Below are 27,168 nucleotides of genomic sequence, written 5' to 3' on the forward strand. Positions count from 1 at the left end.
AACACCCAATCCTTTTTGAGGATTTCACCAATGTTCAGGAAAGGCAATCGTCTACGTTATTTGTCATACAATAGTTCCCCCTTATCTCCACCTCCTTATCTGTGGTTTCACTTTCCCTGGTTTCAGTCACCTATGGTCAACTGAAGTTTAAAAATATTAAATAGAAGTTTCCAGAAATAGACAATTCATAGGTTTTTTAATTGCATGGTATTCTGAGTAGGGTGATGAAATCTCATGCCATTCTGCTCCATCCCACCCGGGACAAGAATCATCCCTTTGTCCAGTGTATCCTGACCCTCAGTCACCTAGTAGCCACCTTGGTTATCAGATAGACTGTCAGTATCACAGTGCTTGTGTTCAGGTACCCCTTATTTTACTTCATAATAGCCCCAAAGGGTCAGAATAGTGAAGCTGGGAATTTGAATATGCAAAAGAGAAGCCATAAAGTGCTTGCTTTAAGTGAAAAGGTGAAAGTTGCCTCACTTAATAAGGAAAGAAAAAAAACTGTATGCTGAAGTTGCTAAGATCTATGGTATGAATAAATTTTCTATCCATGAAATTGTGAAGAAGGAAAAAGAAATTTGTGCTAGTTTTGCTGTTGTATCTCAAACTGCAAGAGCTATGGCTACAGTGCACGAGAAGTGCTTAGTGAGCATAGAAAAGGCATTAAATTTGTACAATAAGATATTTTGATACAGAGAGAAGGAGAGAGAGATCATATTCACATAACTTTTATTACAGTATATTGTTAAAATTGTTCTATTTTATTATTAGTTATTGTTGTTAATCTCTTCCTGTGCCTAATTTATAAATTAAACTTCATCATAGGGATATATGTATAGGAAAAAACATAGAATATATAATAGGGTTCAGTACTATCTGTTGTTTCAGGCATCCAGTGGGGGTCTTGGAACAAATCCCCCTTAAGTAAGGGGGAACTACTGTAATAGAATACATATCAAAAACTTCTTTCTCCACAAACTTCAATACTTTCTCACTACTGCTTTAAAAGCGTCTAAACTCTTTAGCTTACATCAAGGTCCTCCTCAACTGTGCCACCCATTCAAGCTTGTCCTCCTAAAGCCATCTATTCTGACCAACTGGTATATTTAGTCCCCATAAAAAGCTCTGTGCCTGCCTTTCTCCATAGCTTGTAAACATCACTCCTGGGTTCTCTACATCCCTGGCAGTTCTGGCTGACTCTGATTTTACCTGTAAAGCCTGAGATCTCTTCCTATTTGCACTTGATATAACTTTCTCCAAGTCATCTGGCACTGTGTCTTCTCTGAACGCTGATGGCTTTATGTTTTTAGCATTTAAGTATTTTCTTCTACAAGGCTGTGAGCTATATTGCATCACCAATACTTGATCAAATATCTGTTGATAAAGGACCCCAAAGTGGGGACTTCCCTGGTGGTGCAGTGGTTAAGAATCTGCCCGCCAATGCAGGGGACACAGGTTCGTGCCCTGGTCCGGCAAGATCCCACATGCTGCGGAGCAACTAAGCCTGTGTGCTACAACTACTGAGGCTGCGCTCTAGAGACCGTGAGCCACAACTACTGAGCTCACGTGCCACAACTACTGAAGCCCACACGCCTAGAGCCCATGCTCCGCCACAATAGAAGTGACTGCAATAAGTTCGCACACCACAATGAAGAGTAGACCCTGCTCGCCGCAACTAGAAAAAGCCTCCATGCAGCAATGAAGACCCAATGCAGCCAAAAAAAAAAGGACCCCAAAGTGCTCTGATTACTGGTGGTCACAAGCTTTGTTTTAGATTAGGAATAGAGAGGTTCAGGTGAGAGGAAGAGAGATGAAGATAAAATAAGGCACAGATGAAAAGTTACCCCTTAGTCCATATTCTTTTATTCTTCTTTTGCTTTGCAACATTCTTGAGAGGGGGGCAGATAATTTTTTTCCTATAGAGTGGTAAGAATCCAAAGTATGGTCCTTGAGCCAATGACCACAGTCAAGTACCAAAGTCAATTTCTCTGGCTTAGTTGGGGTTTGAGATATCCCTGAACCAAAAAGGTAAAATATTTTTCATTATTCATTGACTTAATTTCCTTCATAGAGCTAGACTAATAAAATCAGCAGTTTAAAAACTAGTTTTATGTTGTATTTTAAGATTACATAGTTTTGATAATATCATTATTAACATAATGATCCTATGGGAAAATTTTTTTCTAAGTGAAGATTATGTCATTTAAATCCTTGTTTAATGTTAAGGGGAATTTATGATTAGTGTTGATACTCTATAGTGGTTCCCTGTGATTTTGTCTAGGTTCAAGCACTTAAGTAGTTGATAAATATCATTTGTTTCTAGGCTACGCTTGTAGACAGTATTTTGGCTGACTTCAGAGCTGAATTATTTTCCCTGAAATCATTTTCCAGAAAGGACCAGCAATTTGCTGATGACTTTTCTTATAAATGAATGCACAGTCAAGACCTAATGGGGTCAGTGGGATAACAGGAATGTGATATAATGACCCTTCTTATGAGAGCACTTAAAACAGTTACTCTCAATTTGGGGGGGCTCATCCTGCTGAAGAATGAGTTTAGCTTTTTCAAGGTATGATTTTTTTTTTTTTTTTTTTTTTTTTTTTTTGCGGTACGCGGGCCTCTTACTGTTGTGGCCTCTCCCGCTGCGGAGCACAGGCTCCAGACGCGCAGGCTCAGCGGCCATGGCTCACGGGCCCAGCCGCTCTGCGGCACGTGGGATATTCCCGGACCGGGGCACAAACCCGTGTCCCCTGCATCGGCAGGCGGACTCTCAACCACTGCGCCATCAGGGAAGCCCTCAAGGTATGATTTTAAAAATAGGAAGAAAAACCCCCAGTTGTTAGGTTGATTTTTTTTTTCTTTCAGTCTTCATTGCTTCAGTTTCTAGAACGTGCTGCTTTAAGACAGCAACATTGCACTTGATAATGTTTTGCTCATTATAACCTTTTCTCCAGAATGTTTGTTCAGTTGAGAAATGAAAATGGGTCTCACATACTACATAGAGTGATTTATTCTAAATGGGACAAAAACTGTTTCTGGAACTGTTAGTTTAAGGTTCTATAGAAGTTGACGCTTACTCTGAAGTGTGGACACCATAATCTAGCCAAATATTTACATTAGGGATTTTCCTGTGGTTTCATTTTTTTCCCCTAAATATGTTATTAGTTTTATGTAATAGGAAAAGGGGAATATGTAAAGGCACAGGCACTATTCTGAATTAGGGACCATTTTCCCCCATGTTAACGGTGAAAGTTATCTTAGTTTCTGTCCAGCGTGCCTTAGTGTGTAAGGGACACGCTGGAGTTTCTTGTTCAGCAAAAGAGAAAATCTTTTATTAAAATGATTAGAATGCAAATCCTGTTTTACAGATCTGGTTTTCTGGCATTTTGGGGGAACACTAGTATGTCTGGTACTTTTGTTTTAGGAACAAAAGTAAACACTGTAGGGAGTTCAACCAAATCCCCCCACCCCCCTTCATCCCTTTTGAAACCAAACTGAGCAAGAGGACCAAATTGCTGCTTTATCCACATTTTGGTCTTCCTGTAGTGGTGGCAGTATAGTTTGGCAATATGCTGGCAAATGGGAAAACAAGCAACATAAAGCAAATTTCTGCCACAGTGCTTTTAATATGGAGACAGATTTTTATCTAATAGAGCCAACAGAATGGAACATGAGAGTACCATGGGCTCAAGGCTGTAAACACGGCTTCCCGATGACACATCCTAAGGGGACAGATCATACAGTTTCTATATTATTCAGCTTGTCAATCTACTGGCACAGAACTGATTTTTGCTTCAGAAAATGTCTCTTTCTTGAAACTCCAGCTGTCTTTCATTCATAAAGCAGTGTTTTAATAACGTGGTTGTTTACTAGGAAACAAAGCTAACGCTAATAATGAATCTCTGACAATATAGCACATTCCTTATCATAGATGGTCTCCTTGCTGCCAAACGGCTGGAGGCGAAGTGGGGAAAATGCAATCAAGCATTTAAGCATCATAGGTGGATGTTTTCAAACATTAAGTGGCCAGTTGTTTAGCATTGTGGAAGTAATGTGTATGACTGCCTGACTTTTAAAATGTTTTATCTGGGTCTTTTGATGTTCAGTAGATAAGAGTCATAGACTAGTCTTCATGTTCAGGATACTGAGCAGTTATTCTGATCGTGAATGGCAAGAATGACGCTGAAAACTGGCAAGAGCCAGGCTTGGCAGGGACTGTGTGCCGAGAGAGAGAGAGAGAGAGAGAGAGAGAGGAGAGGAGAGGAGAGGAGAGGGAGAGGGAGAGGGAGAGGGAGAGGGAGAGGGAGAGGGAGAGGGAGAGGGAGAGGGAGAGGGAGAGGGAGAGGGAGAGGGAGAGGGAGAGGGAGAGGGAGAGGGAGAGGGAGAGGGAGAGGGAGAGGGAGAGGGAGAGGGAGAGGGAGAGGGAGAGGGAGAGGGAGAGGGAGAGGGAGAGGGAGAGGGAGAGGGAGAGGGAGAGGGAGAGGGAGAGGGAGAGGGAGAGGGAGAGGGAGAGGGAGAGGGAGAGGGAGAGGGAGAGGGAGAGGGAGAGGGAGAGGGAGAGGGAGAGGGAGAGGGAGAGGGAGAGGGAGAGGGAGAGGGAGAGGGAGAGGGAGAGGGAGAGGGAGAGGGAGAGGGAGAGGGAGAGGGAGAGGGAGAGGGAGAGGGAGAGGGAGAGGGAGAGGGAGAGGGAGAGGGAGAGGGAGAGGGAGAGGGAGAGGGAGAGGGAGAGGGAGAGGGAGAGGGAGAGGGAGAGGGAGAGGGAGAGGGAGAGGGAGAGGGAGAGGGAGAGGGAGAGGGAGAGGGAGAGGGAGAGGGAGAGGGAGAGGGAGAGGGAGAGGGAGAGGGAGAGGGAGAGGGAGAGGGAGAGGGAGAGGGAGAGGGAGAGGGAGAGGGAGAGGGAGAGGGAGAGGGAGAGGGAGAGGGAGAGGGAGAGGGAGAGGGAGAGGGAGAGGGAGAGGGAGAGGGAGAGGGAGAGGGAGAGGGAGAGGGAGAGGGAGAGGGAGAGGGAGAGGGAGAGGGAGAGGGAGAGGGAGAGGGAGAGGGAGAGGGAGAGGGAGAGGGAGAGGGAGAGGGAGAGGGAGAGGGAGTGGGAGAGGGAGAGGGAGAGGGAGAGGGAGAGGGAGAGGGAGAGGGAGAGGGAGAGGGAGAGGGAGAGGGAGAGGGAGAGGGAGAGGGAGAGGGAGAGGGAGAGGGAGAGGGAGAGGGAGAGAGAGAGAGAGAGAGAAGGGCCAAGACTTGGACTGTGATGAAATGGGTCCCTCTCCTGGCTAAAGTGCATGGAAGCATGTGCCTTTTAAAATGCATGGGCCGAATCAGTTTTCAGTTTTCCGATAAGGGGCACCCGGGAATGAAGAAATTGGGTAAAGGGATCAGATCCTCTTGTTTTCCCTGAGACCCAAAGACTGAATAACCAGATGCTTCCTTGGAGTACTCAGTTCTAAGAAAGCAAGCAAACTGTCTTAATACCATTGAGGATACTGGCCAACAAGAAATCTAGTCTCGGGCTTCCCTGGTGGCGCAGTGGTTGAGAATCTGTCTGCCGATGCAGGGGACACAGCTTCAAGCCCTGGTCTAGGAGGATCCCACGTGCCGCGGAGCAACTAGGCCCGTGAGCCACAACTACTGATCCTGGGCGTCTGGAGCCTGTGCTCCGCAGCAGAGAGGCCGCGATAGTGAGAGGCCCGTGCACCGCGATGAAGAGTGGCCCCCGCTTGCCGCAACTAGAGAAAGCCCTCGCACAGAAACAAAGACCCAACACAGCCAAAAATAAATAAATTAATTAATTAAATAAAATAAAATTTTAAAAAAAGAAAGAAATCTAGTCTCACTAAACTGAAGTAGAGTTGTTTCCTTCCTCAGATGAATGCCTCATCAGGCAAAATTTTAAAAATCTAAAGTACAGTAGGACCTTGTTGCCTATCCATCATATGTATAATAGTTTACCTCTGCTAATCACAAACTCCCAGTCCTTCTATATTCAATATCCTGTGAGAAATCATAATGGGAAAGAATATAAAAAAATAATGTCTATGTGTGTATAACTAAGTCACTTTGCTGTACAGCAGAAATTAACACAACATTGTAAATCAACTATACTACAATAAAAAAATTAAATTAAAAAAATCTAAAGTAAACAAAATGAAGCTTTTTCTCTTTTTAGGATCTCAGAGTACCTGATGAAAATCAAGCCATGCTCCCCACTGTACTTCTCTATCGGTTACTGGTACTTATAATTAGAGTCATTGCCAAATGTTCCACTAAATTAAAACCCCTGGAAATTAATTATCTCATCAAAGGTGGCTCAGTTTCAGAACTGGGTTCACAGATCCTGGTGCTAAAATAAGTGTACCTCCCTCTTAAGAGTGAAAGGAAAAAAAATAGTCATTTACTGACATGTCTCTGCAGGAATCAATAACATTACAGGTCATGTAGGAGCTAAGAATAGCCTGGGCGTATTAATAACTTAGCCTGCTCACTGATTTTATTCAAGATGACTGGTTAAAGAACACTCTGCCTGCTGACGGCTCCATGGCACGAGGAACAATGTCATCATTAACATGTGGGACTGTTTAGCATTTAGAACACTTCACACATAAAGAGAACTTAATATAGGACTATTGTGCTTTAGACAGATGGTTTAATGTTTCTTTAGCCTTCAGCCTATCAGGCCACCTGCGGTTTTCTTCAGCCAAGGGCTTTTAAAAAATAATTGGTGTATAACAATTTTCTAACGAGACTGACTGCAATGTATTTCCCTAAATCTTTTTCTTACCCTTAACTATCCCTTGCAGTGAATTGTGGCTGACTAACCTCCCTGACTGACACCGAGTCTTCATGGATAAGTAATTACTGACATAAAAGGAGATGAAGGGGCTGAAATTTCATCATTAATGGTTTCTTTGCTTGGGAAAAGCTATTCAGAAATTATTACTTTGGAAAACAGTTCTTCTCTGATTAGAGACTGCCTGACTCTGGAGAAGCTGCTCCCCCAGAATCTTTCAATACAGGAAATGATAACCCAATATAGGTGGATAACCGTGGGTGGCAAAGGATGCATATATGCATTTGTTTCAAAATGGTAAAGGAGAATAGCAATTGTGCCTCTGTCCGAGGACTCTGTGTGCTCAGGAAGGAATAAAGATGCTGCGGGTCCCCTGCGCATACTCTCAAAGTGAGATTCGGGCACACTAGCAAAGCAAGCAGGGTGCGTTTTTATAGTATAAACTTCTGTAGGGATCTTTTTTTGTTTGTTTTGTTTTTGCGGTACGCGGGCCTCTCACTGCTGTGGTCTCTCCCGTTGCGGAGCACAGGCTCCGGACGCACAGGCTCAGCGGCCATGGCTCACGGGTCCAGCCGCTCCGCGGCATGTGGGATCCTCCCGGACCGGGACACGAACCCGCGTCCCCTGCATCGGCAGGTGGACTCTCAACCACTGCGCCACCAGGGAAGCCCTGTAGGATCTTAATGATCCCCTGCACTGCCCTGGCCACTGTTCAGCTCTCCAGGCCCTTCTGTGAGCTCTTTCAAGGGAAGAGCATGACCCAGAGGCCGGGAGACTGTGGATTGGTCCAGATGGATGCATATTCTTCCCTACGTAACCTCCCCGGTAGGGTTCAGAAAAAGCTTGCTTGGGCCCCAGGCAGAGAAAAGCGATTACATAGCAGAGAGGGTTTAGTGATCAAAAGTTTTTAAGACAGCAAGTGTCTCCTGACTGTGCACTTAGGAGGCCTTGAGAAGGCTGGAAGTCTGAGCGCAGAGACTCGGATTGTTGGTGTTTTTCTTTCCCTTTGACTAACAGGAATGTCTCACTGGAGGCTCAGGTTCCCCGCTGACACTTTACACAGGGCTGGACTGGGGTCCCTGTTGCTTCTGCTGCTGCTGCTTCTGGTGTCAGGGTCTTGCACAGAAACTGTCAATTTCCTCACCTTTGAGGAAGAAGCCCTCGGCACCTTCATCGGTGTTCTGTCTGACCACATCCTGTTTAATTCCCAGCGCGAGGTGCCAGGCCAATTCCACCTTATTAAGATCAACAGCTCGCTGGTCCAGGTGCAAGAGGGCGACCGTCCTCAGAGATGCGGGCCTGGACCTCGAGCGGCTGTGCGGCCAGGCCTTCAAAGTGGTACGCTTTTGGCGGGAGCAGTTCCGGCTGGTGCACGTGGAGGTGGAGGTGAGGGACGTCAACCACCACGAGCCACGCTCTTCCCGGGCCCAGATCCCGGAGGAGGTGTCTGAGGGCGCGGCCGCGGGCATGCGCATCCCCCTGGAGGTGCCCATAGACGAGGACGTGGAGGCCAATGGGCTGCAGAGCGTGTGCCTGGCCGCACAGCCACTTCCGCGTGGAGCTGCAGACGCGCGCGGACGGTGCCCAGTGCGCCGACCTGATGCTGCTGCAGGAGCTGGGCCACGAGAGCCAGGCCGCTTACAACCTGGAGCTGGTGGCCCAGGCCGAAGGCCGCCCACCGCGCTCCGCCACGGCCGCCCTCAATATGCGCGTGCTGGACGTGAACGACCACAGCCCGGCCTTCCTGCAGGGCGCCGTCGCCGCGGGGGAGCTGGCGGAGGACGCACCCGTGGGCTCGCTACTGCTCGACCTGGACGCGGCGGATCCCGACGAGGGCCCCAACGGCGACGTGGTGTTCGCCTTCGGCTCCCGTACCCAGCCCGAGGCGCGCCGCCTCTTCCGCCTCGACCGGCGCTCGGGCCGCCTCACCCTGGCCGGGCCCGTGGACTACGAGCGCCAGGACACTTACGAACTGGACGTGCGGGCGCAGGAGCGCGGCCCCGGGCCCCCGCGCCGCCACCTGTAAGGTCATCATGCGCATCCGTGACGTCAATGACAACGCGCCGGACATCGCCATCACCCCGCTGGCCGCCCCGGGCGCGCCTGTCGCCTCGCCCTTCGCCGCCGCCGCCGCTGCTCTCGGGGGTGCGGACGCGACCTCGTCGACCTGCCAGAGGGGGCGGCACGCGAGAGCCTGGTGGCGCTGGTCAGCACCTCGGACAGGGACTCGGGAGCCAACGGGCAGGTGCGCTGCGCCCTCTATGGGCACGAGCACTTCCGACTGCAGCCGGCCTACGCGGGCAGCTACCTGGTGGTGACTGCGGGGTCGCTGCACCGCGAGCGCATCGCCGAGTACAACCTGACGCTGGTGGCCGAGGACCGCGGCGCGCCCCCGCTGCGCACCGTGCGGCCCTACCTGGTGCGGGTGAGCGACGAGAACGACAACGAGCCGCTCTTCACGCGGCCGGTCTACGAGGTGTCGGTGAGTGAGAACAACCTGCCCGGGGCCTACTTGGCCTCGGTGGCCGCCAGGGACCCGGACCTGGGCCGCAACGGCCAGGTCACCTACCGGCTGCTGCAGGCTCCGTGTCCACCTACGTCTCATTGGACCCCGTCACTGGGGAGCTGCACGCACAACAGTGCTTTGACCGCGAGGAACTGGCTGAGCTGCGGCTGGGGCTGGAGGCGCTCGACGGCGGCTCTCGGCCGCTCCGGGGCCGGGCCGTGATGCGGCTGCATGTGGAGGACCAGAACGACCACGCGCCTCGGCTGGTGACCCCGCCGCTCGTCAGTGACTTAGCCAAGGCCCCTCGGCCCCGGGACGCGCCCCTGGGCTACCTGCTGACCCGACTGCCGGCTAGGGACACGGACAAAGACCTCAACGCGGAGCTGACTTACATTCTCCGCAGCGACTGTGGCCCCGGGGCGCTAGCGCTACACCCGGCCACGGGTGAGCTGTCCCTGCAGTGCCGCCTGTCCCCGCAGCCTGCCGACCCGCTGACGGCGGCCGTCGTGGTGCTGGCCGGAGGCCGGCCGGCCCGGTAGTGCACGGCCACCTTGCTCCTCGTGCCCGCGCACTCGGCGCCACCTGGCGGAGAGGTGGTGCTGGTGCCACGGCCACCTCCGCCGACAAACGAGGAATGGAGGTATCCGCGGGACGGCGCACGGCGCATGGAGCAGGACGGCACCCTGACCTCTCCGTGGTTGTGGTCGGGGCTTTGACCAGCGGCTGCGGCCTTCCGCCGGTGGCCATCGTCACCGTGACTTGTTCCTGCTCAGGCAAGGCCAGGACGCGGAGGAAGAGGCTTTGTGAGCACAGACAGAGCAGGTGCCATGCGAGCAGTGGCCAGGCTTGCCCATGTTGCAGGACATCAGGGGCTGATCCTGGGAGGTCCAACCCAAGGTTCTTCGTGGAGACACCGCCGCTTTCCATTTCCTCAGAGATGCAGGAGAACGAGTCTGCCGAGACTTCCCAGTCCGGGAACAGTGCGGTGTCCTTATGCCCCTCGCCTCGGAAGAGGAACGAGGTCCCCTGGGTCCAGGTAGCGCACCCCCAGCTCTCTTAGTGTCCTCGTTAGCATTCAGTAAATTTTCACGCTGGGAGCTTTATGAAAATTCAGTGCCTGATCAGATTTGGGACTTCAAGTGGCTAATTTTTCGGGACTTATTTTTTATTTGAGAGGAAAAATTCTTCACCGATGAGGGCAGGAGGAGGCCTGATGCTCATGTGTTCCTGGAGGCCCAGGTCTATTCCTGCTGTTTCAGCCCCTGGTAACTTCCTTATGGATCCAGCCCGAATACCTTTCCATCAGGGTTTAAATGGTGTCTTCCTGCAGCACTGCAGATGAGGGATGCTGTGCCTGCTCTGTCAGTTCTGATATCTAAGGGTGAAATATTATTAACTGCTGCTCTCACACCTCTTTTTAAACAGGGTTCCGTCTCAGGTCCTTTTCATTCCACATTCCTGTGGGGAGAAGATAAATCTGCTGCAAGTTTAAGGTAATTGCAGAGTATTTATCATGATCTCTAAGCCATGGGTTTGAAATTTTGTACATTTTTATGGATAACAGAGTAGTTCTTTCCTTTTCACTTCCAGGACACATTCAAATCCAGGTGAGTTTAGTGTGAGAGATAGTGGAAAAGGAGACAGTGAATCGAATGACAACAGTTCTGATATCAGTAGAGAATGACAACAGTTCTGATATCAAGAAAGCACTTTTTGGAATGATTGCAAAGCAAGAGGGTAAGTTCACACCTGTGACTTTGAAGTTCTTGCTTTCAAAGTCATAATATTATATGCCCAAATGCATAATTAAAAAAACTAAACAAGGGGTCTTAACTGTACATTCAGAGATGGGAGTACTCTGAATGCCGCTGAATAGAGCTAATATTTTTAATCACTGACTATATAGCTGTTTCTGTGTATTTTAAATACATTTATTGACTTATTTATTCCCCATGATAAATCTAATGAGGTAAGAAACTGAGGCACAGAGAGTTTAAATAGTTTGCCCAAGTGTTGGAGTTAAGATCTTAGCCCAGGAATTCTGGCTTTAGATTTCCTGCTCTTTTTTTTTTTTTTTTTTTGCGGTACGCGGGCCTCATCACTGTTGTGGCCTCTCCCGTTGCGGAGCACAGGCTCCGGACGCGTAGGCTCAGTGGCCATGGCTCACGGGCCCAGCTGCTTTGCGGCATGTGGGATCTTCCCGGACCGGGGCACGAACCCGTGTCCCCTGCATTGGCAGGCGGACTCTCAACCACTGCGCCACCAGGGAAGCCCCAGATTTCCTGCTCTTACTCACCCTACTAAACTGCATCTATTAATGCAAAAGATTAAAATACTGAAAAATCAGAATATTGTGGTTATTAATACTAAAATAACTTAGTGTCATGAGCACTAAGGATAACTTCCCCCCTGTGGGTATTCCAGAAGGGAACAACATATGAATAGGTAAATTTCATATAGGCCAGTATGCCATTTGCTGGGAACATATGGGGATAGATTTTTTTTCTTTTTTTGATATTTCTTTTTAAATTTTATTTATTTATTTTTGAGGAGCGTGCGGGTTTTTTTGGCTTTGCTCTGTTCAGTGAATCCTGTACCAATACAGCCTTATGCTATTCAGTCCATCTCCTGTAGTGTTGAGGTCAAAATCTCTGTAATGGTGTCTGGTTCTGGAACGGTAGCTCCTGTAGGGAAAGGCATAGTCAATTTTGAGGTGTTTTATGTTAGTCTCTACAAAAGTGGGCATTAGATGTTTAGTCTCTCAGAGATGAGTCCTGATGGTATGTCCTACTGATTCAAGTGCCTCTTCACCATCATAGATACTTTTGCCCACCCTATGTTTAGTTCCTTCAACATTTTTTATTTTAAATGGTATGGCTTTTAAAAGTATCTGCATCCTGGTCCCCTTCTTCTGAATATTCTCTAGTTTGTATATATCTTTCCTAAAATGAGGCACTTAGAGTTGAACATAGTACTACGGAAACAGCCTCTCTCCTGACCTCCAAATTTGTATACCTACTTGCTTCTTCCACATCTCCATTTGGGTGTTTAATGAACATATCACATGTTCAACACTGAACTCTTGATTTCTGTTCCCCAAACCCACTCTTCCTCTAATGTTTGTAGCTCTGGAAATGACACCTCTATTCACTTAGTTGCTTGCTCTGTCCAAAATCCTTTGTGTCATTCTTGATCTGTGTCTTCCCACACGCAACTTCCAATCCATCAGCAAATCCTATTGGAATTACTTTGAAACTATATTGTTAATCAAAGCTCTTCTCACTATCTTCATTGCTGCTGCCCTAGCCAGGGCACTATCATCTCTTGCTTGGACAACTGCAGTAGGTTCCAAACTGGCCTCTCTGCTTGCATGCTTGCCCTCTTGCAGTCTGTTCTCTCTGCAGGAACCAGAGTGATCCTTTTACTTCATAAATCAGATTATGTTAATCAACTCTCCAAAGATTTCTCACTTATCTAAAATCCCTATCATGGTGTCCCAGTTATGAATGCTGGGTAACAAACTAGCCCCAGATACAGCGGTTTACAACAATCATATTATGCTCATGGATTCTCTGGCCATTTTGGACGGGACATAGCTTATGTCTGTTTCAGTTTCTGAGGCTTTAGCTGAGAAGATGTGATGGCTGGGAGCTGGAGTCATCTCCATGATGGATAATGATGATGGAGACACATCATTATTCAGTCATGTGTCTGGCGTGGTAACTAGGGTGACTGAAATTCTAGGATTGCAGACTTGGGGGTGGGAAGGGGGGCTACATGTGTCCTGTACAGGTGGCTTGATTCTCTCACAGCATGGCGGCCTCAGGAAAGTCACATGCTAGCTTACGGTTGCAAACATGAATGCTCCAACAGACAAGACAAAGACCCATCTTCTTTTATGACCCAACCTCAGAAAGACATAGTCATTTCCATCATATTCTACTGGTCCAAGCAATCTTAAGCCCACCAGATTCCAAGGGAGGGGACAAAGGCCCCATGTCTACATTGGAAAATTATTAAAGAATTTTGGGGCCGTGTTTGTAAACAAGCCATGCATGGCCCATAAAGTCCTGTATTATCTGGCTCCTGGCTGCTTCTCCCATCTGATTTCTTACCACTCTTCCCCTGATAATTTAGGTCATTTTATTGGCTTTCTTGTTTTTTTGACTTGACCAAACGTGTCTTTATTTCAGACCTCAGGGTCTTGCTGTTCCCTCTGCCTGGTAAGTTCTTTCTCAAGATATCCATATTGTTTGCTTTCTGCCTTCATTTAGTTCTTTGCTCAGATATCCATCCTCAAAGAGGTCTTCCTAACTGCACAGTGCTTCTCCCCACTGTCACTGCCACTCTCCACCCTGCTTTATTTTCCATCATAACATTTATCACTGCCTCATATTATTTTATATATTTGTTTGTTTATTATTTGTTCCCTGTTCCATGCTGAATCACTGGCATCAAATGTGTACTAACATTTTTTTACTGAATGGATGAATGAAGGTGTGGTCTAACCAGAATATACATCACAGCTGTATGACTATTTCAGATGATAATATCACATTTTATATTAGGATAAATATATCACATAAATATATCACATAAATATCACATTTTATATTAGGATAAATTTATCTTGTTTTTACAAGTTCCATTGTGCTACTTTATTTTGTGGACAATTTTAGTGTCATCTTAAAACTTGAAGATTTTACAGTAAATGTATCTTTCCAGATCATTTAATGGTAAATAAGCCTTTTCCCAAAACAAAACAAAACAAAATCAAATTCCTGGAACTCCTACTGTTTATTCACTATTTAGGGAATTACCAGCTTATTCTTCCCTTACCTCAGTTTCCTCTTTATAATAATAGGCAAGCTTTCTAAATCCATTATAGCTCAAGGTGCAATTTTAGCAAACAATAATGTGATCAAGGCAATGTGTTCACCATGAGAAAATACCATTTCTCGTTTCTCGGTAATAACAATCACATTTCCTCCTGCCAGTATGCAACAGCTACATTTTATTTATTTATTGAGCATTTATACAAGTTTTACCATGTGCCAGGAACTGTTCCAGGTGCTTTACAAGTATTAACTCACTTAATCCTCATGATAATGCTATTAAGTAGATACTGTCATTTAACACCATTTCGCACATGGGGAAACTGAGGCATAGACTTGTTGGAGTAATTTGATCACAGCCACCCAGCTGTAAGGGGTAGAGCTGGATTTCCAACTCAGGAAATCTGGCTTTGGAGTCCATGCTTTTAAAATGTTCTGCTGTAGCGTAGTTTCAGTAGGGTTTTACACACTTATTTTATGAGCCTGCTGAAGATTTAGGACCGATTTACATTTCTGAGGATGTTTCTGTCTTTGACTTCATGAGCTGTTCCGATTTATGATTTGGTTTATACTTCAACTCTCTGCTGCATTTTCTTGTAAAACTTGTAGTGGGAGTGTTGAAGGGATGCCACGTGGGTGATGGCAAGATAATTGAATTAGATGTTGACAGCTGGAGATAAGATGTTTATCACAGGTATTTTAAATTGCTTTTTGCATCTCACTTTTAATAGTTAACACAGAGGATGAGTGGATTAACCTGATAATCTTTTTAAAAAAATTTTGAATTTTATTTATTTTTTTATATAGCAGGTTCTTATTAGTTATCCCTTTTATACATATTAGTGTACATATGTCAATCCCAATCTCCCAGTTCATCACAGTACCACCCCCTCGCCCCCATAACCCGATAATCTTCAGAAACTTCATTTTAGACTGTAATTCTGACCATTTCTCCCACCAAACCTGTATCAGAGATTCTCACAAATCGTTTAATTTACTTGCTTGGGTTTTATTCCCATTTCATTTCCTCAGTGCACCAGCAGGTGGAGGTACAAGTCATTGGTAGAAAATCCAGAGGAAGAAAAAAATAAACAGCTAGAAAACCAGTCTCTGGGCAACTGAATGCTGTTTGCATTTTTAAGTATATCGCTATGTAGCATTCTGGTTATTTAAAACATTTAAAACTATTTCACTTTATTTCCAAGTTGTTTCAGATCATTCAGAGCAAAAAACATTTAAGGATCCTGAAAGGTTAATCCAGGCATTTCATCACATCATGAAAACAGCTACAGGACTGTACTCTCTTCAAGTACCCGTTGCCCTCACGGTTCCCAGCTGAGAAATATGGGTTTCCAGCCAGAACACTAAGAACTCAAAGGATGTTATTTTCAAGCCTATGCGTCCCCAAGTGCTGGTGGCCAAGTGTATGTGACAGAGTTCAGAACTGCAGGCCAGCAGGGCCACCTTCCACACTTCTTGGACAGAATGATGAATTAAATCATCCTTCAGTGGATGAATCACCTTCACATGCCTCAGAAATAGCCACTTCATTCTGAAATGCTGCAACTCACATAGACAGTTACGTCTGGGGAATATACACATTTATGTTTCTGTCAAGTATTTATAAGCCAAGCTGCACCCACGAGCCTCCAGGTTTTGACAGACGTTTCCCTAAATTACGATAATAGTCAATGTCAGAGTACATGATGATTTTATATAAGCCACGCTATTTTACCAAAGAGTTCTAGATGAGAGCCTTTTATTGCCACAAATGTAATTAGTGAACATATATTTTATTTTCTAGGATCATTTATGAATAAATAAAATATTCATCTAGCTGTTCATATACAGTTAAGTGTTTACAGTTTTACTGGGAACATAATTTAACTTTGAATAACTTTAGGCTGGATAAAGAATCTGGACCCCAGCTGTGACCATAGGCCCAATGGGGAGAAAGAAGAAGCTGTGGACGGGCACCACTGGGCTGGGGGAACCCAAACCGTTTCTCTAGCCTAACATCTGAGAGGGTTGCCTGGTGCTCAGTGGGTAGAGCAGTGGCAGATTCTGGCAATGGGTGAAAACCAAATACAGATGACCAGTGATGTTGTGCTTTTGGGCACTCAGCCCATTCACGGCCGCAGCTCCATCTGAGGCAGGGCTGCAGGGAGCAGGGATGGCAGGACCTAGAGAGCGTTTTAAGGCCTCAGTCATCTGGGTTAGAGCTCCCAATAGGACTCTTCCCTTAGCTGTGGACAAGAAGCTAGGCAGACACTGAGGCAGAAGACCGGGGGCAAAAGGAGAGATCAAACGCCCAATGCAGTGACTGGAAGGCTTAGGTGAACAGCTGACCAGATCCAGGGGCAGCAAGGTTGGGTGATGGGATGGAAGGATCTGGATTATGTCTTGTTGGCTTCAAGATTGGCTCAGACCGTGGGAAGAATTGGATCTGCAAGGGCAGGACACTAGTATCTCCCCAATAGGAAGGGTCCGGGCTCATCAAGATCTGACTGGCAAGAACTGTCCACCCAATTCAATAATCCCTCGCCACATGTGGCTGCTTAAATTTAAATGAATTAAAATTCAATACAATGAAGAATTCAGTTCCTCGGTCACAAGCCATGTGTGGCTAGTGGCTACGGTATTGGGCAGAGAGGCTGTACAACCTTTCCATTATCACGGTTCTAGTGGATTTAGAAGGAGGGCCAGGCTGGAGGACCACATCCACAGGCTGGACTTGTTGACAGAGCCACTGACCCACCATCGTTGCTCGGCACATCTACAGGCTGACGGTGTTTTCATTGTTCTCCACGCTTCCCTGGTTCATGACATCAGTCTTTTATTGGTTCATAGAAGTATCTAAAAATGGGTGGACACATTATATTATTTATTATAAAATATTTGAAAAATGTCGAATGACAGGAATTCCCGGGAATTCCCTGGAGGTCCTGTGATTAGGCCTCCTTGCTTCCACTGCTGGGGCTAGATTCGATTCCTGGTCGGGGAACTAAGATTCCACAAGTTGTGGCAGTGTGATCTTTAAAAAAAAAACCCAAAAAGAATTCCCAATACTACAAGGTTTTCTGCAGGCAGAAACTCTAATTTCTAAAGGCTCCTCTGCTATTCTAGCTAGCACCTTAAATTTGTAGTTCTCATATTCAGTCCTATAACCTTAGAGATTTTGCAGCAATGGTCATGACAGAATCAACCTGCTGTTATTCCTAAACTTGCCCAAGCAGTAATTCAGCCATTTTCATGATCAGTAATTCATTCTTTACCTATGCTCAGGCGAGACGCTAGAAAGTCCTTTAAACTCCTTTGGCTGCTGGCCTTCCGTAGAAAATCACTGCTGTAGAAATCGGTTTCCAGGTCCTGTGGTGTCTACAGAGTTAGTATGTGGCCCCAACCATCAGCTTTCCAGAATCGGTGGTCTAAGCCCCAGCGAGAGTGGAGCAAACATGAACGAGTGTACCTAAAATTACACGAGAGATACCTTCAAAGTGAAATGTACACCCATCTTTTGGTTTACGTTGAATAGTATTTCAACTTCATTAGAGTAATTTGTTATGTAAATGAATTCTGTGGGAAACAATATTTAGAAGCTGAGAATCTAAAATTTTCCCTCAAGTTTATAAACATAGGATTAGATGTCTTTGTTTTTCTTAAAACCAGGTTCACATGCATTTGTGATGTTAGCTTCTACCTTAAGTATGATTCCTCAAGCAATTTATAACTCCTGCATCCTGCCTGTTGATGACTGCATTCTCAGTGAGAGACCACAATGGGCAACATTTATCAAATGCTCATTGTATACAAGGCTCCATGCTAAATGCTTTACATGAATTACTGTATTTATACCTCATAATTATCCTAGGAGGTAGTTATAGTATCATCCACATTCTATAGATGAGGAAATGGAGGTTTAGAGAGGATGATTTGTTTGAGGTCATATAGTCGGTGAAGGAATTACGCTATAACATTAAAGTACCTGAATTTTAGGTTTACAGCTGGATGGAATTTTATATGTATACACTCATGTTACCACCACCCAGATCAAGGAATAGAACATTTCCAGCGCCCTTGATGGCTCCTTTTCGTGCACCTTTCCCAGGCAATAACTCTTCCCAAAGAAACCACTATTCAAACCTCTTTCACCATCTGACTTTTCCTGTACTTGAACTTTATACAAATGGAGCAGTACAGCCTGGCTCACAGTTATGTCTGTGAGCTTCATCCATTGCTTTTCATTCTTTCTCACTGCTGTGTAGTACTTGATTTGCGAATTTGCCACAATTTATTTATCCACTCCACCGCTGATGGCCATTAGGGTGATTTCAAGTTTTTGGCTTTTGTGAATACATTTACACGTTTTTTGGTGGACGTAACACTTGCTTCTGTTGGCCATATACCCAGGATTAGAACTGTTGAGTCAAGAGTGATGATACTGTAACTCTATCATATGATCCTGTAATCCCACACCTGGGCGTATATTCAGAGAAAACTCTAATTCCAAAAGATACATGCACCCCACACCCCAGTGTTCATAGCAGCACTATTCACAATAACCAAGACATGGAAGCCACCTAAATGTCCATTGACAGAGGAATGGTTGAAGAAGATGTGGTATATTTATACAATGGAATATTACTCAGCCATAAAAAAGAATGAAATAATGCTATTTGCAGCAACATGGATGGACCTAGAGATTATCATACTAAGTGAAGTAAGTCAGACAAAGGCATATATCATATGATATCACTTATAGGTAGAATCTAAAAAGAGATACACACAAACCTATTTACAAAGCATAAACAGACTCACAGACATAGAAAACAAACTTATGGTTACCAAATGGGATAGTGGGGGTAGAGGAGATAAATTAGGAGTTTGGGATTAGCATATACACACTATTATATATAAAATAGATAAACCACAAGGACCTATACTGGATAGCACATGGAACCATCCTCAATATCTTATAATAACCTATAATGGAAAGGAATCTGAAAAAGAATATATATACATATGTGTATGTATATATACACATATATATGATAACTGAATCACTTAGCTGTACACTTGAAACTAACACAACATTGTAAATTAACTATACTTCAATTAAAAATGAATTTTTGAAAACCCAAACAAAAGGGTGATGGATCTAGTATATGAACCTCGTTTCCTGACTCCAGTGTTACTCATTGTACACCACCCACTACATCAATAACAGCTAACATTGTCTGAGCACTGTCTATAATGTGCCAGCCACTCTGCAAAGCTCTATTTTTCCAAGTAGGCTCTTGATAAAACTGAGGACTTTTTATACGCTTAACTAGTAACCACAGGGGAGGTTTCACATTTGTTCGACAAATAAGACAGTCTTTTAAATTAACATCAACTAGCTGATATATTACAATGTATGTGGAGCACTTAGTAGCTTCTCTCTGTAAAAAAACATCATAATATCCATCGTTGACAGACTTATTTTGCTCATGGAAACGTATACAGTAAAAGTAGAGGTAGCAATTGATTATGCATTTACTTGTGTACTGTAATTAGCTAAGGAAGAAACAAATCCATTTAAAACCAATTTCCATAGTCTACACAGGCACAGGAATTGATTGCAGACTTGAGTTTGCTGAATAAAAAATGAAGCTAGCTACTCTCAGTTTGTATTTCATTGAGCAAATGTCAGCTATTGATTTCTGTGGCTACCGGCGAGGCTATGTGTCTGTCATGCTGTAAAGGTGGCACAGCGCCATCACTATGCAGTTTAATAAGGTGTGGGCTGGTCATTTCACTTGCTTGAGGCAGATGAAATATTTAGCTGTAGTGGGAGGAAAAACTTCAGCCAGCTGCCTGTCCTATCACCCTCTTTCAGACTCTTACTCATCTCAATTTAAGGTCCATTGATTCTTATTGTTGGATGTTGTACAGAGGAGCCCTTTTGTAATGTGGTGTCGGAAGCTTGGACCAAGACTGACTTAACAGGCTAACTGAATTCTCCCAAGCTTTCTTGAACTCTTTTTTTTTTGTTGTTGTTAAATAACTTTATTTATCTTATTTATTTTTGGCTGCGTTGGGTCTTCGTTGCTGTACACGGACTCTCTCTAGTTGCGGCGAGCGGGGGCTACTCTTTGTTGCCGTGTGTGGGCTTCTCACTGCGGTGGATTCTCTTGCTGCGGAGCACGGTTTCTAGGTACATGGGCTTCAGTAGTTGGGACACATGGGCTCAGTAGTTGTGGCACACAGGCATAGTTGCTCCACGGCATGTGGGATCTTCCCAGACTAGGGTTCGAACCCGTGTCCCCTGCATTGGCAGGTGGATTTTTAACCACTGCGCCACCAGGGAAGTCCCAGGTTGCCCACTCTTGCCACTTTTTATTCAACATAGTTTTAGTAGTCCTAAATATGTGACTGGACACCATAAAATTCCTAGAGGAAAACATAGGCAGAGCACTCTTTGACATAAGTTGTAGAGATAGTTATGTTTTGGGATCTGTCTCCTTCCTCAAGTTACAACGGAGTTACATCCTGATAAACCCTCATGATCACGTACAGGACTAACTGGGAGCTGCACTTCGTTGCCGCTGCCCAGCAACATGAGAAAATATCTTACTAGCCTTCAGAGTGGAAGTGAAACAGCAGCTCTCCTCAGAACTCAGTCCACCGGTTTCGCTTTCTTGAACTCTTGACAATGCAGCATTACATCTTAGGGTAATGACTTGACCCGTATATTACAGAACAGGTTTCCACAATGTGCCTGGTTTTCTTAAAGATCAATCCATGCTGCCTTGGTCAGATGGGATTTGTATAGGATTTGACAAGTTGTGAGGCCTTGTGACCTAGCGTAACACAGAATGTGTAATCTTGCCCTGTCCTTGAATGCTACTATTCAGATGAAAAGTGACCTAAAGGAGCAGTGAAAATAATGTCTTCTTTCTCAAAAGGAATACGATAATCTCTTTGGTTTTGGTTTCCTCACCTGAAATGGGGATAACAGTACCTACTTTATAGGGATTTTGTAATAGCTAAATGAGATAGTACATATAAAATGCTTAGAGCAATGCTTTGCCCATAGTTATCACTTAATAAATATTTATTATTACCATCAGAAACATTTTTCACTTCCCTCTTGTCTTGCTTAAATGGATGTAGTTTGTTATTCCAAACATTCCTAATTTTTTCTCTTTTTTCCTTTCTGTTTGGTGCAATTAGGTTTTTTTTTTTTTTCATCTCTTTTGGTTGGCTATTATTATTTTTTTAAACTAACTTTTCAAGTAGGTGAACAACAATAAAGTCCTCTGTGGATTACAATTTTTTTGACAGTGGTATGAGCCTCTGATTTAAAAAAAAGACCCTTTAGTAGAAACATTTTTTTACAGTAGTTCTTGGAAAGTTAGATCAGTCGATCATTTTGTCTTCTGGCTATATTTCAAGCCAGCAGTGAACTTGACAGGCACATGAGGGCATTTAAATGGAAGGGTTAGAGCCCAGTAATAATAAATGAACTGTTTCTTTAGTTCAAGAATCCTTTGGAAAACTCACAAAAACTTGGTAGCCCACTTTTTTCTGCTTTGGTGAATGTTAATTTGCCATTTAATTGAGCCTGTAGGCCACATGCTCTGCACCTCGTGCACCCCCGTCAGCCCGTGGTGCTGTCGTGATACCCTGCAAGAGGCATGAAGTAATAAAGTGGTGGATGATAAGCCTCTAGCTCAGGCCACTGTAGCTGGGGAGATGATTGATAGGCATTTCTAAGTAATGGGAGAGAGTCTTCCAGATAGCAAGCAGCTTGAAAGTACTTTCTTTCCAACCTGGAGGCAAGAAAACCTGTAGAACATCTCCCACGTAAGGCCCAGGAGGCAGTCACAGACATTCATAGATATTTTGGTAGACATATTTTATAGATGGCATATGCTCTAGTCCATGCTTAGTTTTCAGTTCTGTCTCCTGCCACCTTCCTGCTTATGCACCCTGCCCCAGCCTCAATGGTCTGCCTCCCCTAAAATGGAGATGGGACAGTCATATAGACAATACCCCAAGCCCTGATCACAGGAGCCAGGCCCACCTCTCAGATAGCCCTGAGGACATATTACACCTGAGGGCCTATAAAGAGATGGACACCTGAAATGTGCTGATTACCTACTCACCTGAGTTCTTATCCCCAAGCGACCTTCCTCCTCCTGCCTATGGTTTGGTTTTCCATGTAAGCTTGTTTTCAGGGAGAGAATGGGCTGGACCTATGGAAGCATGTATTCTGTTCCTATGCAAAGTAGAATTTTCACTGTAAATTAATTAGATTGCAATTTTGGTTTTATACATCAGAACCATGAGGTTGCTTGAAGTGATTTTTGCTATTCAGAAAAGGATCTATTTTCATAGTGCTGAAAAATCAGGGATTTGAATCTGCCTCTCTGAGGGCTGGACACTGTATTATGATAAATTGACAAAGATAACGAATGCAATTCCCTGAGGTCTCCTAGGGGACAGCCTGCTGGTCATTCCCCAGGCAGTATGCCACCCCCCAGCCCTGCATTGGCCATGCCAATGCATTTCCTAATTAAATGTCTGCATCAGCTGATGATGTAGTGGTAACTAATATCTGTCAGGCTTTTCACGTGTACAATGATATTTCAATCCTATGAAGCAGGCAGTGTTATTGTCTTCTACACATAAGAAAATCGAGGTTAAATTACTTAGGCAAGTCCCAGTACCGGTGAGTGGCGGAGCTTCAATGCCAGACCACATCTTCTGGGTTCAGGGCATGTCCCACCTTGCCTTACTGCCTTTCTTTTAGCTTGTTAGTTCTTCATTTTATAGGTCTATAGGTCTAGAAAGCAAAGTACTTAAAAGCCCATTTTGGTAGTTTCTCTGCTGAAATCACCAGGAGCGGATGAACAATCTAAATGCATGTTCAGCCACTCAAAGATGTGATCTGTCCTCTGCCTGCGCATCCCTCATCCATCATGCGTGCTCCTAATAGACTCGGCAGGCTTGCACAAAGGGGTGCTTTTCTTCCTCTCTCCGTGCTGCTTCCTTTGAGGCATGCTACTGTTCAGGGCCCTGTTGAGATTTTGATTAAAAAAGACAGATATTGTGCAACTTCCATTAATGTTCTATTTCTCCCGTAGCAAAATGTAAGCCTTTGCAACTTCCTCAAGGGAATTTAATTTTCCATGTCTGTTGGCAAATTCAATTTTGAGTTTTACGTAAAACACTCGAAAACAGTTAGTGGCCTGGTCAGGGGTTATGTTTGTAATTCAGTGATTCTTTGAGGTGACTTTAACCCTTTTGCAGCCCATTCCCCTTTTCTGAAATCCACAAACCACTAGCTTTCTAATGTAAAAAAAAAATTACTTTTACAAGTATAAAGGGCCTAAGGTATTTAACTTTCTTTTGCCCTCCTCTTTCTGGTTATGGTAATGCCATTTGACTTATTTTTATAATGTTCTCTAAAGGTAACAAAAGCTTTGTAAGCTAAGAAATTATAAACATGTATTTTGAAAATGCTCAGTGCAGGACAACTAAAAGTTAAGATAGCTCATTGTATATCTGAGCAGCTTTGTAACATCTCCACTGATAGTGTGCCCTTGTATATATATACACATACATATATATACATATGTATATACACACATATATATATATATATCTTGGTGCCCCCCCAGTCTTTACCTAGCTCAATGTATATATAATTTACATTCATTAATTCTGAGACTTATTACAGATTTGTGGATTATCTGAATCTTTTCTGTCTCTCCCTCTTGCCCCTTGAATAGTGTTCATTTTTTCCCCAACTTATTAGCACTTTTCTGGTGTTGAAACTAGGATAGGAGAGTGGGGAAAGTCAAACACATAAATTTGACTTCTTTTGTGATTTGATCAAACCAGTGTTTTAGAAAAGTGGTCAAATAAATCAAGCAACTGGTACAAAATTTGGAGCTGCAGCTTCCATTAATTTTTTTTTTCCTGGAGATAGGGAATAAACTGGGGTAAGGAGTAGATATGAGTCTTTCTTCTCTTAATATGAACTTGTTCCCTTAAGGCTACTATTTTTTCTTCTGGGATCCTAACTGTCATACTTACAATACCATGCAATCAACTGCCCACATTCCCTCAGAAAGACTAAGATAAACTTGGAAAATGATTGAGCTAGATATTAAACTTTGTGTTTTTAAAAAGGCTTCGAGATTACTGACTACAAGAGTCACATTTATAAACTCCATTTAACCATAAATATACAGAAAACTGAAAGAATCCAGTTTTATGCCACGAGCTTTTGTTGTTGTTGCTGCTGTTTTTTAAACAGCTATCTGAGCTGGAACCCATGCTTTCTAAAGCGAACCAAAGAACAATTTAGTGAAAAAAATGTTTCATAGTTTTCTTTACTAAAATTACTTTATGAGAAAAAGGTCAGAACATACATGTTCTCTCAGCCCTAAAGCTTGTCCACATTTGACTGGACTTGGAAACCCCTTTCCAGAGCTTTCCTTCTTGCTAAGCATCTGCTCTGCCCTGAGGCGGAGTCTACTTAAGTACTTAAGTCTACTATTTTACTATTTGTTTTCTTTGTTTTTCTTCTTTCATGCCTTTTTTTGAACTAATCAACAATTTTGAACATTACTATTCCATTTTCCCCCTTTATTTACTTGCCTTTGGCTATAATTTGTTTTATTTTTCTTTTAGTATTTAGAGATTATAACATACATACTGGACTTAATAAGAATCTACTATGAATTAGTACTTTTTTTTTTTTTTGCCATTTCCTGGAAAATGTAAGCATGTAGAATACTTTGCATTGATTCCATTCTTATCTTTTGTGCTATTATCATGTATTTTAATTCTACATGTACTTTATACTTCATAAGATACTATTCTTATTGTTTTATACAGTCAATATTTCTTTGGTTTTACATACCTATTTATAGTCTGTTATTCTTCATGCTTTCTTTCATTTCCATTTTTCCACCTAGAATCATTTTCTTCTGCCTGAAAAACTCACAATTATTTTACTCTGGACCTGCTGGCTCTGAACTCTCTGTATTTTATTTATCTGAAAGCATTTTTATTTCTTCATTTAAAGAAAAACTTTATTAGAGTATAATACATGTACAGAAAAGTGCACACATAATAAGCATCCAGCTCAATGGATTTTTACAACCTGATTACACCTGTGTAACCAGCACTCAGATCAAGAAACTGAACGTGTCTGTGAGCAGCATTCCGGGAGCCCTTATGCTCCTCTCCAGTCTATTCCCATCAAAGCATGCCCGCTCTCCTGACTCTAACATCATAGATTACATTGGACTGTTTTTGCATTTTGTGTATATGGAATCATATGTTAGATGCTCTTTTGTGATGACTTCCTTTACTCATTTATATTTGCGAGATTCACTTACATTGTTGCATTCAGTTATAAAGAGTGGATGCTAACCTTTATAGCATTCTGTTGTGTGGATCTACCAATATTCATTTATCCATTTTACTATTTTTTTATATATTTCTTTTAACAAAAATATTATTTATTTATTTAAAATTTTTTTTGGCTGCATTGGGTCTTTGTTGCTGCACGCGGGCTTTCTCTAGTTGAACTGAGCAGGGGTTACTCTTCGTTGCAGTGCATGGGTTTCTCATTGCTGTGGCTTCTCTTGTTGCCTAGCACAGGCTCTAGGCACACGGGCTTCAGTAGTTGTGGCACGTGGGCTCAGTAGTTGTTGCTCACAGGCTCTAGAGTGCAAGCTCAGTAGTTGTGGCGCACGGGCTTTGTTGCTCCGTGGCTTATGGGATCTTCCCGGACCAGGGCTCAAACCTGTGTCCTCTGCATAGGCAGGCGGATTCTTAACCATTGCGCCACCAGCGAAGTCCCTCCATTTTACTATTTATAGGCCTTTGGGTAGTTGCCAATTTTGGTTGATTACATATAGTGCAGTTATGAATTAATATTTTAGCACAAAATTCATGTCCTTCTCACATGCAAAATACATTCACTCTATCCCAGCAGTTCCAGAAGTCTTAACCAATTCCAGCATCAACTCCAAGTCCAAAGTCTCTGCTAACTAGCATCTAAATCAGATATGGGTGAGGCTTGAGATTCAAAAACAGAGAAATTGGAAAGAAGAAAGAGATGATGGATCCCAAGCAGGTCTGAAACCTAGCAAGGCAAATTCCATCAGATCTTAAGGCTCAAGAATAATCCTTTTTTAGTTTTTTAAGGAACCTCCATACTGTACTCCATAGTGGCTGTATCAATTTACATTCCCACCAACAGTGTATGAATGTTCCCTTTTCTCCACACCCTCTCCAGCATTTATTGTTTGTATATTTTTTGATGATGGCCATTCTGACCGATGTGAGATGATATAGCATTGTAGTTTTGATTTGCATTTCTCTAATGATTAATGACATTGAGCATTCTTTCATGTGTTTGTTGGCAATCTGTATATCTTCTTTGGAGAAATGTCTATTTAGATCTTCTTCCCATTTCTGGATTGGGTTGTTTGTTTTTTTGATATTGAGATGCACGAGCTGCTTGTAAATTTTGGAGATTAATCCTTTGTCAGTTGCTTCATTTGCAAATATTTTCTCCCTTTCTGAGGGTTGTCTTTTCAACTTGTTTATGGGTTCATTTGCTGTGCAAAAGCTTTTAAGTTTCAATAGGTCCCATTTGTTTATTTTTGTTTTTATTTCCATTTCTCTAGGAATAGGTCAAAAAGGATCTTGCTGCGATTTATGTCATAGAGTGTTCTGCCTATGTTTTCCTCTAAGAGTTTGATAGTGTTTGGCCTTACATTTAGGTCTTTAATCCATTTTGAGTTTATTTTTGTGTATGGTGTTAGGGATTGTTCTAATTTCATTCTTTTACATGTAGCTGTCCAGTTTTCCCAGCACCACTTGTTGAAGAGGCTGTCTTTTCTCCATTGTATATTCTTGCCTTATACAACCCAGCAATCCCACTACTGGGCATATACCCTGGGAAAACCATAATTCAAAAAGAGTCATGTACCACAATGTTCATTTCAGCTCTATTTACAATAGCCAGGACA

At 43.7% G+C, this 27,168-nt stretch overlaps 1 long non-coding RNA gene and 1 pseudogene across 1 annotated transcript; both read left to right on the forward strand.

The window, feature by feature from the left end:
• Positions 1–7,803: 7,803 nt before the first annotated feature.
• Positions 7,804–9,829, forward strand: LOC117308881 (protocadherin-8-like; annotated as a pseudogene).
• Positions 9,830–9,999: 170 nt separating this feature from the next.
• LOC141276969 (uncharacterized) lies at positions 10,000–10,973 on the forward strand. Its single transcript, XR_012327457.1, has 3 exons — positions 10,000–10,326; positions 10,716–10,783; positions 10,881–10,973. It is a non-coding gene; the product is annotated as an uncharacterized lncRNA (long non-coding RNA).
• Positions 10,974–27,168: the final 16,195 nt, after the last annotated feature.

This window comes from Tursiops truncatus, chromosome 18, assembly GCF_011762595.2.
Source record: "Tursiops truncatus isolate mTurTru1 chromosome 18, mTurTru1.mat.Y, whole genome shotgun sequence".
NCBI lineage: Eukaryota > Metazoa > Chordata > Mammalia > Artiodactyla > Delphinidae > Tursiops > Tursiops truncatus.